This window comes from Grampus griseus (genome assembly GCF_964374135.1).
Source record: "Grampus griseus genome assembly, chromosome: 11".
NCBI lineage: Eukaryota > Metazoa > Chordata > Mammalia > Artiodactyla > Delphinidae > Grampus > Grampus griseus.
In genome coordinates, this window is record NC_139005.1 from 20,086,034 (window position 1) to 20,101,209 (window position 15,176).

A 15,176-nucleotide genomic window follows, 5' to 3' on the forward strand; every position below is an offset into this window, starting at 1 on the left:
TTTTTTGGGTGTGTCTATTATAAATTTTTGCTTTGTGGTTACCATGAGTTACATATATAATATATATATTTTAATTTTCTAATCTCTTAAGTTCAAATGCATTTTAACAACCCTGCATTTTCACTCCTCTCTCCACCTTTACTGTTTTTGACATTATATTTTACACCCTTTTGTTTTGTGTATCCCTTAACTATTTATTGTGGATATAGATGATTTTACTACTTTTATCTTTTAAATTTCCTACTTGACCATTACTGTATATTTGACTTTACCAATGAGCTTCTTCCTTTCATACTTCTAGTTGTGGCCTTTTCTTTTCTGTTTAGAGAAGTCCCTTTAATATTTCTTGTAGAGCTGGTTTGGTGGTGCTGAACTGTTTTAGCCTTTGCTTGTCTGTAAAAGTTTTGATCTCTCTATAATATCTGAATGATAGCCTTGCCAGGTAGAATATTATTGGTTTGAGGCTTTTCCCTTTTATTGCTTTAAATATATCATCCACTTCTATCTGGCCTGCAAAGTTTCTGCTGAAAAGTCCACTAACAGCCTTATGAGAGTTCTTTTGTATGTAACTTTTTGTTTTTCCTTTGCTGCTTTTAACATTCTTTCTTTATCTTTAATTTTTGCCATTTTAATTACCATGTGTCCTGCTCTTGTCCTCTTTGAGTTGTTTCTTTTTGGGACTCTGTGCTTCCTAGACCTGGATGTTTGTTTCCTTTCCCAGGTTAGGGAAGTTTTCAGCTATTATGCCTTCAAATATGTCCTCTGCCCTTTTCTATCCCTCTCGCTCTCTCGCTCCTCCCTCTGGGGCTCCTATAATATGAATGTTAGTACTTTGATGTTGTCTCAGAGATCTCTCAAACTCTCCATTTAAAAAAAATTTGTTTTCTGTGAGCTTGAGTGATTTCAACCACTGTGTCTTCTAGTTTGCTGATATATTGTTCTGTATTATCTAATCTACTGTTGGGCTATATCATTTAAGGGTACCCTTCTGTGTGGGCTGACTACCGTGGGTGTGCTGGTAGCCGTGGCTGACCCCTAGTGTAGTTGGTTTCCAGGCCCTGCTTTGTACATAGGCTGCCAGCTACTGGTGGCTGGGGTCAGATTCTGGCTCTGCTGGCTGTACAGCCAGAGGAGTCCTGGTTCTAGTTCTGGTTCACAGCTGGGCATGAGGTGACTGGCTACAGAGTCCCAGGAGGTTCCAGGGCTAGTGCTAGCCTAGTCGTAGCCAGAGTCGGATCCCACAGTAGCTGGCTATGGGACTAGGGGTCCTGGAGCTAGTGTTAGCCTGATGATGGGCAGGTCCATGACCCAGGGAGAGCATGGGGCTGGTGTTTGCCTGCTGGTTGGCAGCATCAATTCCTGACATGACTGGCTAGAGGGTCTGGGGTGACTTGGAGCTGGTGATTGCCCCTTGGTGGATAGAGCTGGATCTTGACAAGGCTGGCTGAGGTGCCCAAGGTGTCCTGGAGCTAGTCTAAGCCTGCCAGGGCACAGGGTGTCCCCGTGCTTGTGCCCACACACTAGTGGGTGAGGCTAGATCTTGAAGCTAGTATTGGCCCACTGATGGGTAGATCCAGGTCCCAGTGTTTCTGATTGCAGGGCCCTAAGGGTTCAGGAGTTGGTGTTGGCCTGCAGGTGGGCAGGGTCATGGCCCATGGGGTCCTGGAGCTTGTGTTGGTCTGCTGGTGAGTGTACCATGTCCTGACCCAGCTGGATGCGAGGCCTCAGTGGTTCCAAGGCTGGTGTCTTCTTGCTGGTGGGTGGAGTCACATCCTGGGGTCTTTGGCTGCAGGGCCTGTAGGTTCTGGAGCTAGTGTCACCATGTTAATGGGTGGGGCTAGGCCCCAGGGGATCCTGGGGCTGGTGCCCACCCCTGGTGGGTGGCACCAGGTCCTGGATTGGCTGGGGGACCAGGGGGTCCTAGGGCAGCCGGACTGCTGGTGGGTTGGGCTGCGTTCCAGCTAACTGCCTGGCCTGGGACATCCCAGGACTGGTGCTGATGGATTGTAAGCAAAGCCAGGTGCCGGGACTAATAACCTAGAGGGATGATTCCCAAATGGCATTTATGAGCACAAGTGTCCTTGTTGTGGGATATACTCCCCAAAATGCCTGCTGCCAGTGTCTATGTCCCCAGGGTAAGTTTCAATTGCATTCTGGCTCTGCAGGAGTTTCTCCAAGATCAGCAAGTGTGTTTGACCCAGACTCCTTTCAAACTACTGCTTCTGCCCTGAGTTTTCAAGCATCTCTTTTGTGTGTGCCCTTTAAGAGTGGAATCTCTGTTTCCCACAGCCCTCTGGGTCTCCCAAAAGCAAACTCTTTCGGCCTTCAGAGCCAAACATTCTTGGGGCTCATCTTTTCGACGAGCAGTGCTCCCAGGCAGGGGAGCCCGATGAGGATCCTGGACCTCATGCTTCTTGGGGAGAACTTCTGTAATTGTAATTATCCTCCCATTTGTGGGTTGCATACCCAGAGGTAGGGGTCCTACATACACTGCGTCTCTGCCCCTCTACCCATCGTGTTGTGGTTCCTTCTTTATATCTTTAGCTGTAGAGGATCTTTTTTGCTAGTCTCCAGGTTGTTTTCATAGATAGTTACTCTGTAAATAGTCGCAATTTTGCTGTGCCCGTGGGAGGAGGTGAGCTCTGGGTCTTCCTACTCTGCCATCTTGGCCCTGTGTCTAACATACATGCTTTTAAAAAACAAAATTAGGGCTTCCCTGGTGGCGCAGTGGTTGAGAATCTGCCTGCCAATGCAGGGGACATGGGTTCGAGCCCTGGTCTGGGAGGATCCCACATGCCACGGGGCAACTAGGCCTGTGAGCCACAACTACTGAGCCTGTGTGTCTGGAGCCTGTGCTTCGCAACAAGAGAGGCCGCGATAGTGAGAGACCCACGCACCGCGATGAAGAGTGGCCCCCGCTTGCCACAACTAGAGAAAGCCTTCACACAGAAATGAAGACCCAACACAGCCATAAATAAATAAATAAATAAATAAATAAATAAATAAAAAAGCCAAGCATTTGAAGTCCTTTAAAAAAAAAACAAAAAAATACAAAATTAGAATTATATTGCATGTACTGTTTGTAGCCTAATTTTTATTTCCCTCTCAACACTGTGTAACTCCTATTGTTCTATAATATAATCAATGAATTACTTTGTCTATAGTCTAAGTAAATTATTGGCTAGCAAATGTGAAAAGTAGATGAGGAATCCTGTAACATGATGCTACTTTCCCTAATAATAAATCTAATTTTTTTTTTTTTTTTGGGCCACGCTGTGTGGTTTGTGGGATCTTAATTCCCTGACCAAGGATTGAACCCAGGACCCAGTAGTGAAAGTGCCAAGTCCTAACCTCTGGACCACCAGGGAATTCCCAAGAATAAATCTAGAATTTACATTTTGATGCTAGAAGGACACCTGTCACTAACTTTTTCTCATCATTTGCTTTTCCTCTTAGGATATCCGACAGATTATTACTTAGTGTCTCATTTCTCAATTTCTCTTATCTCCTGCTGGGATAACCTTTGGTTGGGGATAGCACTGGCAGAATAATTTGGTCTATAGTTCAATCTTCAACGTCTTTTTCCCCTTGCCTCCAGTGTACCTCTCACTGTTAGTCACCATCCCCAAGAGAAAAGGGCTCAGAAAGATTCTGCTCTTCTGGAAAACTTTCCTAAACTAGTGTCTTTTATTGAGATCTCAGAGTCAGCCTTACTACCATGACCATCAGTCCTATTTCCTGGGATCCACTGGACTTCTCAGGATGCAATCATTATCTATCCTACCCTCTATTTATCAGAGCATGCTACATGCTTCTGCTGGGGTAAATTTTGTCAGGCAATTTCTTCTACAGAGTATTCTATTTAGCTGGTTAGGTTTCCCAGAGCAAGACATGTAACCCAATTTGCTGTTTGGTTTACCTCACTTGCATGGAAATATGACATTTAGAAATTTTAATTTATCGAGTAAGAGAATGACTTCTTAGTGTTAAGATTTTTAAAGTCCCCTTTCCCTGGGTCCCCATTTCTCTGCTTCCCTCTGACTTGAAGCTATTTGTGGACTTCTGTGCTCTTCTTTTCCCCAGAAACCAAAAAGATTATTTGGAGAAGATCACCATTTATACCTAGCTCTCAGGCCCCCCTCCCCTATACGATCTCAGACTCTGCTTGTGAAAAACAAGTTGAGCCCCTTCTTGTCTTGAATGGTCATTTTCCTCTCCCTTTTGAAGAGGAAGATTTGTGAGAAGCAAGTTTCTCTATTAACCTATTACTCCTGCATGTTGGTAGGTAATTCCTTCCACTCTTTTTTTAAAAAAAATTATTTATTTTATTTATTTATTTTTGGCTGTGTTGGGTCTTTGTTGCTGCACGTGGGCTTTCTCTAGTTGTGGCGAGCAGGGGCTACTCTTTGTTGAGGTGCTCAGCCTTCTCATTGCAGTAGCTTCTCTTGTTGCAGAGCACGGGCTCTAGGTGCATGTGGGCTTCAGTAGTTGTGGCACACGGGCTCAGTAGTTATGGTTCATGGGCTCTAGAGCACAGGCTCAGTAGCTGTGGCGCACGGGCCTAGTTGCTCCGCGGCACGTGGGATCCTCCCAGACCAGGGCTCAAACCCGTGTCCCCTGCATTATCAGGTGGACCCCCAACCACTGCGCCACCAGGGAAGGCCCCCTTCCACTGTTGAATAGATTCCCAAAAGCTTCTCTCAGCTTCGACCCTGACTCCACTTGGTCCTCTCCAGTTGAGTTTCTATTATCCACACTAGGCATTTTCTTCCCTCCTTTGTTGGAAGATTCGATGAGGACAAGCTAATCCACCATCTTATCTCTCAACTAGGGTCCAACCAAAAGCCCCTGATGTCAAAAGATGTGCTGAGAATGAGCTGGGATTTTGGTAAGATATAAGTCTCTCTCCTCTGTTTAACATTCCTCTTAGATTTCTTTTTTTTCCTATAAATTTATTTATTTATTTTATTTCTGGCTGCGTTGGGTCTTCGTTGCTGCACACAGACTTTCTCTAGTTATAGCGAGCAGGGACTACTCTTCTTTGCAGTGCGCGGGCTTCTCATTGCGGTGGCTTCTCTTGTTGCGAAGCACAGGCTCTAGGCGCACGCGGGCTTCAGCAGTTGTGGCTCGCAGGCTCTAGAGAGCAGGCTCAGTAGTTGCGGCGCTTGCACTTAGTTGCTCCTTGGCATGTGGGATCTTCCCCGACCAGGGCTTGAACCTATTTCCCCTGCATTGGCAGGTGGATTCTTAACCACTGCACCACCAGGGAAGTCCCCTCTTAGATTTCTTAGAGCCATACCACTGTGCCTTGATAATCTATCACTGTGTAACAATTCATCCCTAAATCTAGCAGCTTAAAACAGCAAACAGCATTATCTCTGAGGGTCAGGAATCTGGATTGATTTAGTTGGGCGGTTCTGGCTCAAGGTTTTGTACGAGGTTGCAGTTACATAACAGTCAGGACTGCAGTCTCTGAAGTCTTGACTGGGGCTAAAGGATTTGCTTTCAAGCTCATCCAGATGACTATTGGCAAGTAGCTTTAGTTCCTTACCATGTGGTCCTTTCCGTTGGGTTGCTTATGGTATGACTTCTCCCAGAGAAAGTGATCCACGAATAAAGATAGATAGAAAGGTAGATATATGAATAGACAGAGAGATAATCTCCCAAGATGGAGGATGGAGCTGAAATCTTTTTTTTAAACAGGCTCTAATCACAGAGTCCCCCTTGCTGTGAAGAGTAATCCTCACAATGTAACATTTCTCCGCACAACACCTGTCATTCAAAGCGCATATTTTAACTGTGTGAAAATTCTCTGTACCTGGGATGGTAAGAGGATTTCCTATCAGGTGCCTGGAGGAATAGTAAAGTTACATTCATGACGAGTAGCAAAGAGTCTATGACTGATCACAGATTTCTGCATTTGGGTATGAATGGTCTTATTGTAGCCCATCTGCCGTGAATAGGCTGTGCCCATCCTAAAAACTCTGTCTGTTTAGTGGTTCTGGGATTCCCCCTAGGTTCTTTGACCATCGGCCCATTTGGACAAATGTGTAAGATGCCCAGTCCCAAGGATCTTGAGGAAGAAATGTCTCCATGCATTCTCTGCCCCAGACCTTGGAAGGTGAACTCAAATAGTTCTTTTTGGTTGACAAGGTCAACCAAAAAGAACACGTAAAATAAAATTTCTCTTGTGCACCCTTTTTTTAAAAAATTGCATTTTAAATGGAAAAGGTTTAAATCAGAAGAATTTGAAAGAATTTATGAAGTTGCTACAAATATCCAATAACACACACTAGCATGAAGCAAATTGTATTTGAAAAGAAGCTCAAGAGGACAATAGTTTCTCTTAAAGCGAAGGGGGGAGAAACCTCCTGACACGATTTTATAAAACAAATATTTTAGGCATTCATGAGAACTAGCTCTGGAAGCTTGTGTAAAGAAAAGACATATTCTTTTCCAGCACCCACATAGCTGTGACTACCCTGTCAACAGTCTCCAGACTTCAGATAATTGGCCCCAAGATTTTCAAATACTTTAGCCAGATCCCTGGGGTAAAATATTTGCCATTTAAATGTCCTTTGCTTCTTTCAGTCATTTCTCTTTTTTTAGTATCTTACTTGCTTCTTTGTCTAATAATTAATCTTACGGATCTATGTAACCACGAATTTTTTTTTTCTTTTTTAGGATGAACATACAGTTTTAGGACAAAGACGAGTTTCTGTGATTTAGGATATGCTATATTACTCAACATTAAGTATCTTTATGATGGTATATGTAGGGGAGAGGAAGAAAAACATTTTTCTATACACTTGAAAATGAGAAGGAGTTAAGGAGTTACTAGTAATTAATGGTTCATCAAATCTCCCTTTAGGTTACTAGCTAACATTTAAAGTAGTATAAATAATTCAGTCAAGCAATTTTTGAACCCCATAAATATTTTCTAAATACTTACTCTGAACATTGTGTCAACAGTGGTGGCTATAAAGATTAATAAGGCAGAATCCTTGCCCTGAAAAACATACAATCTTATGAAGAAGGTAGGTACACAAGAATAATTTCCAATTTTTCTGTGATAATTGAGTAATATTGGATTATGGGTAAATGGGCATGCTCCCATTCCAAAAGAAATATGGTTTTAGATCTTTTAAAAAAATAAGATAAAGAATAATCTCTTCTATAAAGCTAAAGTAGAAATGGAAAGGATTGGGGTGTTTATACTTGGGACACCAACAGTCATGTTTTACATAGTTCACAGTGTATGAAACATCACTCTGGTGGGATATAATGATCCCACATAAAGAAATTGAATCTCATAAAGATTATTATATTCCTTGAAAGCCACATAGCTAGTAAGAGTTAGAACCAGGACTCAACCTCAAATATTTGTACTCCAAATTCAAATATGCAGTATATGCAAGTAATTTTTCTCTATATCTATGTAAGCATCTTTGATGTCCAGGACAGCCCCACATGCAGGAGTACACAATGCAGTAACTCTATTTCCTAAGTTTTTTCATGTTTCTTCTTAAGAAAGAGAAATGACTCTAAAGTAATTACACAAACTTACTTAGTGGTTGTCAAGCTTCACTGAAGAGAGGAAGAGAAAGAAATGTCAGAGAGAAGATTAGATTAGCAGCATGACTCCAGCTTCTAAACACTACAGGAGGTTACTGGTTGTAGTTGTATAATCTGCTCTAAAGGTATCTCAGAACAAGACCAATTCTCAGCTGCTCAGGGAGGTTTTTAAACATAGTTCTACCTGAAGGTCAGAGAGTAGAGCCAGTAACTTCAAAATCCCTACAATTACATGATTTCGGGGAAAGGGCAATAAAAACTTCTTTTTCATCCCAAGTAGAAGCAAAACATTGAGTGTCTAGGTTGCTGGTCAATAATGAATAGAATGAACTTTACTTTGTGTAACCTTGTAAAACGGAGGCAATAATCTCAAACTTCTTTTCTGCCATTATTAAATTCTAGAGTTGGAGACTTGTGACAAATAACCCAGTCTTTTCTATGTTGTAACAGCCAACTTTCCCTGAGGAAAACAAGTTTACATTTCAAAGACAAAAAGAGAAAGTGTTCCAAACGTATGGACACAAGAGGGGAAAGTGGCTGGGGGGGTGGTGGTGTGATGAATTGGGAGATCGGGATTGACATGTATACACTAATATGTATAAAATGGATAACTAATAAGAACCTGCTGTATAAAAAATTAAATAAAATTCAGGGCTTCCCTGGTGGCGCAGTGGTTGAGAATCCGCCTGCTGATGCAGGGGACACAGGTTCATGCCCCGGTCCTGGAAGATCCCACATGCCGTGGAGTGGCTAGGCCCGTGGGCCATGGCCGCTGAGCCTGCGTGTCCGGAGCCTGTGCTCCACAACAGGAGAGGCCACAACAGTGAGAGGCCTGCATACCGCAAAAAAAAGAAAAAAGAAAAAAAAAACTATGGCAGGAAATGGTGAAAGAGGAGGGTTTGGATTACTCTCTCTTCTCATGCCGTTTAGGTGCCCCTCAAGACATTCAACTTCAGCAGATCATTATTTGCATCTACTTTTTTGAAGACGCAGAGATCAGGTAACATGGGCTTCCTTCACATGCTGCCCATCACCATGAGTTTCTCTGGATCTCTGAAGAGAAAGGGGCTTACTTCCTGTCCAAGGAAGACTCCCCATCTACATGTGATCTCATCCTATCCATTCTTCTCTAGAGCCTTGTTCTCCATCGGTGAAGTTCCAATCACCCTTGCTGACTTAACTTCTCCTCAACCTATAAACATGTTCTATTTTCCCCACCCCTGTCCTAATGTCCCACCTGCTTTTCTTCATTACCAACCCTTCACTTGAAAATCTAGGTCTACTCCTTCCACTCTCCTAAAATGGTTCTCCCAAAGGTCTCAGTGGCTTCCAAATCCACTGGCCTTTTTCTGTGTTCTTACCCTCTCTGATCTCAACGGCATCTGACACTTGACCACCTACTTCCTGCTGAAATTCTCTTCCTTGAAGTCTTGGACTCCCCTCCCTGGCCTTTGACCTCACTATGATTCACAACCTTTTCTCTCTCTTCTACCTATTAAATGAAGTGCTACTGAGGACCTTTCTTGACCCTCTTTTATCTTACTCTTTTTGTGCTCTCTTTTGCGGAGCTTATCTCAACTCTTTTTCCTTTTTGCAAATGATTTCTAAAGTTATGTTTCCAATCCTGACTTCTCTCCTCTTTCAACGCCTGAACTTCCAATTGCCTACCACATGCCTCCACACTCCAAAACAATTTAAAATTTAAAATCAAAGCAAAAGGAGTCATACCATCTCTGAAACTTGCTCACCTGGATTAATGCATTTCTAGCCTCCAAGAGCATTTAGGAGCACATTCAGCTCCTTGCTTTCTCTTGTTTCCTCCATGAACATAATCAGTGGGAAAAAAAAAACAACAGACCTTGGAACCAGATTGACTCGGGTTGAATCCGTCTTCTGCTGCTTTGAACTGTGACCTCAGACTAATTGCTTAATCTCCCTGAGTTTGTTCATCTGAATTAATCAAGCATCCATATTTACCAAACCTACATGTTGCACCAGTTAAATGAGATGTTTTACAAACCGCATGGTACATGCCTGACCTATAAAAATACGCAAATAATTTTTCTTTTTTTAGTTTTGCTTACAAATATTCTTTCCTGTCTTAGCATTTTCTCTATGTCACTGACATTGTCACCACCTTAGTTTCGTGTCTCATCATCACTTGCCTAGATCATTGCAAATTTTTGAAAAATATTTTCTTGCCTGTACAATCTCCCATCCTCCTGTCCATCCTCCTTACTACTACTAGGGTTCTTTCTAGAGCACTGACATAATCTTGTGATGCCACATGGCTTACAGAATAGATCACAAGCTCCCCATGTTGGTATTTGAGTTACTCCAAAACCTGGTCTTTTTCAACCTTCTGTAGTCAATACTCCATGTACAGCCCCCTGAGCCCACTGCCTTAGCCATACTGGGCTCTTAATTAGACATTCTTCACTTTCCCACCTCCTTACCTTTGCTCACTCAATGCTCTTTGTCAGCTAGGGTGTCCTAGGACCCAGTTAGGCCATAGAGCCATGAGACCTATTGTCTGCAGTTTAGTGAAGCTGTCCTGAGAGGAAACCATAGGAGGTAAACTTTATTTAACACAGATATTATGTGCCAGAAACATTTCTAAGTGCTTTGGAAGTATTAACTCATTTTGTTCTTATAAGGGCCATGTGAGTTAGGTACTATTATACTCCTAATTCAAAAGATTAAGAAACCAAGGCATCAAAAAAAAAAAAAAAAAAGGGTATGTCATGTGGCCAAGGTCATAGTAAAGAACTAATAAATAGCAGAGCCAAGCTTCCAATACAGATGGTCCAGATAGTTAAGAGTCTGTGCTCTTAACTAGTCGCCATGCTGTCTATCCTAAACGTTTGCTGGGGCAGTGCCAAGGTCAGCAATTCCAGTTAAGATTTCCAGTCCAAGTGAAGCTATACACCAACAGGCAGGACCAAGATAGAATGCCAGACAGGTCAGGAATGAGATGCATTGATGTGTGAAGAGGTTCAAGGCTGACAGCTGCAAGATGAGCAGACAGGAATGATGTCGAGCAAAGTTCAGGGGCTCATGACCTCTTTTAATGCAGTGTCCGCCATGACCTCTGTTGTGGTCAAGTTGAGATCGGTTCAGGGATCCAACACAGGCAAGTCTATCTTGTTAACTGTTATTTATGTGTCCCTGTCCCCCATGAGAGATGAGCCTCCAGAGAGGAGGAATCATGTGTTCCTCATCTTTGTAGCCTCCACAGTATCTGATATAGCACATTTATTTAATCAACAAATATTTATCAAGTGCCTATATGTGTTATGAACACTGTAGAGTTTAGGACCATTCCATGGTTCCTTCCCTCAGAGTTGCTTTGGTGTTTTTCTCTAATTTAATCTCTAAATTGTACAAGACATCTGACTGCTACGAGCTTTCTCCACAGTCTTAGCAGAAGCTGTACAAATCACCTCAAAACTGCAAGGCTGTCTGGAAATGAATTAGGGCTGAGACTTAAAGAAACGACTCTGGGACTTTTAATTAGAAGTGCAAATGCTTCACACAGATTCCTTGCCATTTGGCGAAGCAAACCTGATCCCAATAAAATTGCTACACTTGGCTCAATTACAAGTGTTGTGCCTTGTCCCTCTCTGTATTCCCCCTGGTGTCTTGCACAGATTCTAAGTATAGTAGGTTTGCTATATATTCCAGTTGATAAGAAATGTAAGTGAAAATTTCATACCTGAACACTTTCTCTTTTTTTTTTGAATTTATTTAATTCTATGAGAAAAGTGAAAATTCCAAAAGAGGATACAATTATAGCAAACCAGTAAATAAATAAGCAAAATAAGATATAATGGCAACTGTTGCTATAAAAATACTGAAATAACCACCAAAGAGATTTTTTGGTGAATTCCTAAAAGTGATAGTTAAACCACTTAACTAAACTTTGTCTTAGATGACCAGCTACATTTTCTAAAGCCTCATGCTAGAAAAATGAGAGGCATGTTTTTACTTTTAATGATTGCTCCTCACACTGCATTTGCCCTATTTCAAGACAATAAGAAACATCTTTGCACGGTGTAAGTAACAACATGGCTGTTGATGATAACAATAATAGAAACATTTCCAGTTCTCCCAAACTGTAGGTCAGCCAACCTCCTGCGAAGTGTTCTCCACTTCTCCATTTTTCTAGCGATATGACTGGTGTAACAAGTGGTCTCAGGATTTTCCCGGTTGTAGAGAAAGAGTTCGTATGTGGCTGCTCTGGTTCAGTTCTCACAGCTCTCCGAGGAACACAGAAAAGAGCTGGATCCAGCAGCCTTCTCAGCCAAAACCTCAGGAGAAAACGTGAGAGGAGGGTGGTGCAATTAAAGCCTTCCTGTATGGTGCAGTTGCAATGTGGTTGAAAGAACTGGTCAGAACATCACTTTTCTCTGTTACAACATTTTTCATTTAAGGAGCTCAGACATCTTTGGCCTCCAGAAATTCCCATTACGTGGATGGACACAGTAACAAGTACAGGGCAGAAAAATCACCCAGGTATTCATTTAGTTTGCTTAGTAAATGCAGAGTTTGGATCACATCTTACGTTTGACCTCTTCAAAATGTTTTCCCCTAAGAAATAATTTCCCCATGCATTATGGACTGTTTACTAAGTGATAGGCTCTATGTTTCATATTTCCATAAGTTAACTTGTTTAATATTATCAACAACCCTGAAAGGTAGCTTTTATTGTCTCAGTTTTTTTTTTTTTTGGCTGTGTTGGGTCTTCGTTTCTGTGCGAGGGCTTTCTCTAGTTGTGGCAAGCGGGGGCCACTCTTCATCGCGGTGTGCGGGCCTTTCACTGTCGCGGCCTCTCTTGTTGCGGGGCACAGGCTCCAGACACGCAGGCTCAGTAGTTGTGGCTCACGGGCCTAGTTGCTCCACGGCATGTGGGATCTTCCCAGACCAGAGTCCAAACCCGTGTCCCCTGCATTGGCAGGCAGATTCTCAACCACTGCGCCACCAGGGAAGCCTTATTGTCTCAGTTTTATAAGTGAAGACACCAATTGTCTGAAAATAAGTAACTTCCCCAAGATCATTCAGCTAGAAAAATGTGGAAGTGAATTTTGAATGTAGACTGTATGGATGCAAAGCCCATGGTCTTTACACTCTAGGAAGCTACTTATCCATGGACACCCTACTCCCACCCACACATATACTATCACCTTCCCCCTCAGGCATAGTCTTATTCTTTGCTTTGGTTTTTAAAAATCTTGCTTTTCAGTAAATTTATTCTTAAGAACTGAAGGGGACTTCTCTGGTGGCTCAGTGATTAAGAATCCACCTGCCAATGCAGGGGACACGGGTTCGAGTCCTAGCCTAGGAAGATCCCACATGTCGTGGAGCAACTAAGCCTGTGCGCCACAACTACTGAGCCTGCACTCTAGAGCCCACGAACCACAACTACGGAAGCCTGCGTGCCTAGAGCCCATGCTCCGCAACAAGAGAAGCCACCGCAATGAGAAACCCATGCACCGCAATGAAGAGTAGTCCCCGCTCGCCGCAACTAGAGAAAGCCTGAGTGCAACAACAAAGACCCAATGCAGCCAAAAAATAAACAAATAAATAAATTAATTAAAAAAAGAAAAGTACTGAAGAAGAGAGCTCCATAATTTGATTTCTGAAAAGTAATCACCAGTGTTACAAATGCTCTTTCTGTATTAAATTTTATGGGTCCAAACTACTTCAAGATATATATGTAATAATGTACTTTGAGAAAAATTAGAAAATACACAAACATTTATAATTTAGGATCCACTGAAGTCTGGTTTCAAACTCAGTATTCAGCCAAAATTTACTGTGGCTTCAGTTTCCGACTTAACTTTCATTTCTGAAAGTCAGAGTAGCTGATTCTATAACGTGGCATCAGTAACATAAACAAGGTATGTTATTCAGTATAATATTAGTATCTGAATATTCAGTTTCAAATATAAGTGATTATAATATTTATGCATTATATATCTATAATATAAGCAGTCTAGAAATAAAATATTATAATGAAATTTATAATATATGTATTTATAGAAATATTATAATGCTTTTAATATGAACATTCTAGAAAGTACTTAGAGTAAAAGTTCACTTGTGTGCCTTTTTCAGATTTTGTCAGCTGAAGCATAAATGCATTCTGACTTCTGAGAATAAAACGCTGCAATAATTAATAATGTTTGTAAGCTTATGAATTTTATGTACCAAAAATGTCCTTTAATTATTCAGAAACTTCAAATATTTAAAGATTGACAGTTATTGTGAATATAGATCCATAATTCCTTGTCCCAAATTTCTCATGGAATGCAGAAATATTCAGATTTTAGGAAGGTAATACTGTACATTACATGTACTGTATCTATCAATTCTTCCAGAGGGTAAAAATGGGGGACTGGGAAACAAAATAATGAAACACATTACTGCCTAGTAAATGCATGAATGCTTCTACAAAGCTTCACATCAGATCAGACAAATTTTGCAGCCAAATGAGTTATGAAAATATTTTCATTTCTCAGAGCTTTGGGATATTTAAATTCCAGATAAAGGATTGTGGACTTTTTAAAAGGAGACATTAGCAAGATAGCTTTAGGAAAAATAACAAACGTTTTACAAACAAATGTTCAGACACATAAAAGTAGTAACTTAAGACAGAAAAAGAGAGATAGATATTGTTAACATCATACCATAATGCTAATCTAATAAAGTCGTTTTGTGAATGAGGATTCATAACATTAAACAAAAACCGTCTTTTAAAATAGTATTTAAGTCTTTGTTAGTATTTAATTCCATTTTAGGCTATTTTTTTCAAAAAGAAGCCTCTATTTGTGATTTCTTTGTACCTTGTGAGGATGAATTAAAATAATTCAATGTTACCATATATAAATTCCGCAAGGATAAAAAGCTCTATAAGTATGTACAATAACATTCATGATGAAGATAACATGCATGAAGGAAAGAAGATAACCTTAGAGAAAGATGAGATACTCAAAATATACCTTGTACTCACTATTCAAACTTCAAAACAATAGACTTTGTAAGAGTGCTTTATAACAGTGGTCCCCAGCCTTTGTGGCATCAGGGGCAGGTTTCATGGGTAGCAGGCGGCGGGGGACTGAGGGGGGAAGGTTTAGGTGGTAATGTGAGCGATGGGGAGAGGCAGATGAAGCTTCTCTCACTTGCTTCTCACCTCCTGCTGTGCCGCCCGGTTCCTAACAGGCCAAGGACCAGTAGCGGTCCGTGGCCCAGGGGTTGGGGACCCCTGCATTATAAGATACTTTCTTATGGTTTTGAGTCCATGGACTCAAAAAATGTATGCAAAAGGCTAGCTAAAATGATTGGTATAACTTGCCAACTATGAAAAGATGAAGGATTTTTCAGACTTAACCACACCATGAATCCTATGTACAAATTTTCTTCCAGAAAATGTTACTGAAAAACATTTTCTGCTTTTTTTTTTTTTTTTGCGGTACGCGGGTCTCTCACTGTTGTGGCCTCTCCCGTTGCGGAGCACAGGCTTCAGACGCGCAGGTACAAATTTTCTTCCAGAAAATGTTACTGAAAAACATTTTCCGCTTTGCACAAGAAAAGTGAGTGAT